Source organism: Urocampus carinirostris, chromosome 1, assembly GCF_059441175.1.
Source record: "Urocampus carinirostris isolate Australia breed hairy pipefish chromosome 1, RoL_Ucar_1.0, whole genome shotgun sequence".
In the NCBI taxonomy this organism is placed as follows: Eukaryota; Metazoa; Chordata; class Actinopteri; order Syngnathiformes; family Syngnathidae; genus Urocampus; species Urocampus carinirostris.
This window is the reverse complement of record NC_142349.1, coordinates 39,250,064-39,254,795: the sequence shown is the minus strand read 5'-3', so window position 1 is coordinate 39,254,795 and position 4,732 is coordinate 39,250,064.

Genomic DNA, 4,732 nt, shown 5'->3' with positions numbered 1-4,732 from the left:
AAATGTTGCATTTATGGCTCTTTGAGTCAAAAATGTTCCTGACCTCTGGTATAGAAATCTGTAAGTTTGCTGTTACTGGTGTTTGCTAGTAGATATTTTATAATAATGATTATAACAATAATTATAACTTTATTATTAAGATACATTTAAAGGGACAGTGTGTAATATGTTGAGCCTCCTAGTTGTACAAAAAAAACGTCCATTCAGTCAAAAAAAACAACAACATTGGTTTAAACCCCAGGTAAAAAAACCTGAACTATCATAGCAATGTTCATATTACATAAAAGAAAATCATAAGTCGAGATATGTGTATTTCTTTTACTCTGGAATTCCCATTTAGGTTGGCCCCATATTTGTACGGCATCCTACAGCCACACTGTGCCGTATATCAACTAAGTTCCATCAAGTGGTCAAATATTACACATTGGGGCTTTAATGATAACATTTTCTTATCCATCCATCCATTATCTGCATCGCTTATCCTCAGTAGGGTTGCGGGAGTGCTGGAGCCCATCCCAGCAATCTTCGGGCAATGGGCAGGGGACACCCTGAACTGGTTGCCAGCCAGTCGCAAAGCACACAGACAGACAACTCACTCGCTCATTCACACCTAGGGACTATTAGGACCGGCCAACTAACCTGACATGCATTTTTTGGGAATGCGAGTGGGAACCAGAGTGCCCAGAAGAAACCCACGCAGGCACGAGGAGTACATGCAAACTCCACACAGGTAGGCTGCCATAGGACCCTTTAGCTTTTGAACCTTGGGGCTGCACCCTAACCTTCCAGCCACCATGCCGCCCTATATTATTAAAGATTTGATAATAATAATTATTGATTAATTGTCATTATCATTATTATTATTGATCCATCAACACTAACGAGCCAAGTAACCATGCATGAAAGCGACTGTAAATACGACTTGGGTATCTGAGCCACTATTTTTGTGCATTTAACTTGCCTGCGTAGAAGGGTATGTTAATCATCATACCTGATATGGACCGGCGTTGTTTATGAGGCAAAAAAGTGCAACACAAAAGCTCCATGTATAGCACCAATGGAAATAACTAGGTTCTTTTTCTATTCTGTTTACTTTGATCACTAAAATAAAGTCACAAACTAGTTGCTTGCACATACTGCTTGTGCTTCTTTGAGATTATCTACAATCTGCAAACTTTTTTTGTCAATCGGCTGGTAAAAACTGAGATGAATCTCGCCGTTCTGCCATAACTTGGCTACGTCACACTTAAAAACACAGAAGGGCTTTAATTTAGGCGTGAAAAGCAATTGAAAGTAAACAGTCGGCCTTACCGGATGGGTCCAACATACACAGTGTAATGTTGTCACGGGTCTATCAAGTATTGTTTAGGCTTTTCAGATAAAAGTGGAAGGTAAAATGTGTCGTTCTTGTGCAGTTTTTTCAAAGTCAACGTCATGTTTTTTTTACAATTATTGTTAAGCGGTAAGTGACCCGACTTGCAGTCAACCTCTAAAAAGATATCGGTACTTGTCATTAAGCCTGGCCAAGAGTAGTGTGCTGTTCACTGAGCAAATTGAAAACCATAACTCCTACTCCCCAACCTTTTCTCTAGCACATAATAGTCCTGGTTGTTGTTCAATAAACATTTGCCATCATAACGTGGTCTAGAACTTTCGTTTAATGTCAGCCTATTGCATATCTGTCAACTTATATGTTTTCCTCATATATTATGTTTCTTCATCATTTCAAAACATGTACTATGTACAACAATTCTTGAATACGATTTTTTAAAAATAAATGAATTTAAATACTTGTTTTTGTTAGAATGTTCTTGTCTTTCCCATTTCAGCTCTAATATGGATCGTCAAAATCACTGGTAGCGGAAGAAAACGTCACCGTGGATTGCTAAAATTGTCGAGGTGAACTAGCAAATGTTATCTTCGATCCACCATTTATTTGGTAAAAAAAATAAACTTCATTACACATGTTGTCTTTGTTTTTAATTCTACATAGTCTGTCTTGCTGTAAGTGATAGGTGCGTGATGTGTGTGTGAGGTTTATTATCGCTTAATAAGGGGAATAGGAATCATTTATAAGGGGAGCAATTGGCTTAGGTGGACATGCATGCTATTCTCAATCAGACTTTAGCTAGCCATACTTTTCAAGGATGATCACAAGAATAAGCAACTATGTGAATGTACGCTTACCCATCCAGCATGGCCGCCACAACACAGGTTACCCTGATGTGACTCATGTGACAACAAATGTCTGATTTATATTATTAAAGATGGAGTAGTACAGATACCAGCACTCTTGTCATTTCCACTTTTCAAAAATGTAACCCCACTTTTCAAAATGGGTTTTAATATTTTTTGTGTAAAATATTTGAATGTTTTAAATATTCCCAATGTACAAATGAATAAAATCTACTTAAGGATCTCCCCTTGTGTTGAGTTAAACATGTCATATTATAATTTCGTTATTTATTTTTTCCCACGTTCTTCTGCCACATTTATTGTTCCCTTTGAATTTTTCAATTTTTATTGTTGTTTGACTTTTATGCCAATTATGTTTGTAACGATGTGATGCTCAATGAAAAGCAAAGATGAAAAAGTACCGATGTTTCGTCTGCTGTCTCGTTTCAACAATCAGGAACCAGAAAACAAAGTGTTTGCCCAGAAATAAACATTGTATTGAAGGTGGGTGCGTAATAGGTGTCCTTAAAAAAAGTAAATTTATTCCCTATTAAGTCTTTGTTAAAAATGCCTAACTGAGTTCAATGAGCCTACATTTGTTTTCCTTACAGTGTCATGATTACGCGTTACACTCACCTGTGCCCACTCGTTTGGCGCCAACTGCTGCAGGTCCCCCCTCCTGTTTAAGCTCAGTGCTTTCACTCGTCCGTGGTCAGTCCGTTAGCGAACCATTGTTTACACAAGGCAATCAGTTTGACTCTGATTCCCGTTGTGTCACCCGTTTCCCACTCGTCTGTTCCTGATTTCCCCGTTTGTCTCCGGCTACAACCCGTTTTTTGACCCCAACCACGTTCTGATCTCCCGTCCCGGTAACGAGCCGTTTTTTTCCCGTTTGATCACATTACGATCTCCCGCTCCGCAATATCCACTTCCACATTCCGAACACGCTCCGATCCCATGAACGGCTTGCTTCCCTCGCCCAGCGAGCACCGGATCGCTGGCGCTTGATTTTCCTCTTATCTCAATAAAACTTGTGAGTGAGCGTTATGCATCTGGGTCCTCCTCCTGTTCTGGTCTTGACACACAGTGCCTATTTGTTTTTTTATTCATCTTACTTTGACCCTCTGGGTTCTGGCAACGGAGTGCATTACGCTGGAGGAAAGGAGGCGCAGGGAAGGGGGATTGGAAAGTGATTTCATGTGTGTGCTCGCGGTTTTCTTTTATTCTAGGATGAAAATGGTGAAAGTAAGAAAAGGACTGTTTCAACTACAGTCGAAATGCCAAACCATACCCCCCAAAATATTTAAAAGTACTTTGTTTGCGTGCCTTTAAGAATCTCACACACTGGTACGCAACAAAAAGAGCTTGACAAAGGGTGCAATTATGGTTCCAGCCAGAAAATGACATCGGAAAGAAAAATATTTTGATGTTACGAACACCACCTTCAAGGAAATATTTTATGTTGAGATTCAAAGGTATTAATTTGAAGTGTCATCAATTCAAACCACCTAGGTTCAATGTAGACGTATTAATAATGTGCACAAGGATTAATATGGCATCATAAACAGCTTTTGTTAACTCACATGTCTTTGCAGCTTAAAAGTAATGCTGGCCTTCAATGCGTTTCAATTTTTGTTCTTGGAGATTCATTGACTGTCATTCATTTAAGAATTGTTTGATTTATTTAAGACGATCCAGGAAATATAATACTACATTTATTAGGTGCTTATCTTTAATATTCTCATATCATTATCTGCACCGCTTATCCTCAATAGGGTCGCAGCAATCATCGGGCAGTGGGCAGGGGACACCCTGAACTGGTTGCCAGCCAATCGCAGGGCACACAGGGACAGACAACTAGCTCGCTCATTCACACCTAGGGACAATTTGGACCGGCCAATCCACCTGAAATGCATGTCTTTGGAATGTGGGAGGAAGCCGGAGGGCCCAGAGGAAACCCACGCAAACACGGCGAGAACACACAAACTCCGCACAGTAAGTCCGGTAGCTGGATTTGAACCCACACAGGAGGTTCCCAAGACCCTATAACTGTGCCGCACACGCGCTAACCACTGCGCCGCCGTGCTGCATCTTTAATACTGATTTCATCAACAATTTATTACCTTTACATTTGACTTAAAACCTTATTATAAATCCTACTTTATGAAAATGATACTTTCCGCTGGCTTATTATATAATGAAGCATTTATCTCATGTCCCGAGATTATAAAATCACAGACATTCTATAACTTTTTGTGATAAAAAAAAATCTAGTGTGTGTTGTAGAAATAATTACATATTTTGAATTGATGCAGCTATTAAGATTGCATACATTTGAAACTTTTCAAAATTGTTTCAAACTTGACACAGGATTTTTAGCCCAACAAGTATAGCTTTTTTATTTTCATTTTTTTTAAATTTCGCTCCCTTCAGACATTTTTAAATAGACGTTTAGCGCCACTCATAGGTAAGAATGGATATTACGCGCTTGTATTTTCTCTTTTTTACTTCACGATTAATTACTTTGTAAACAAAAAACACAACAAATGATCAAACG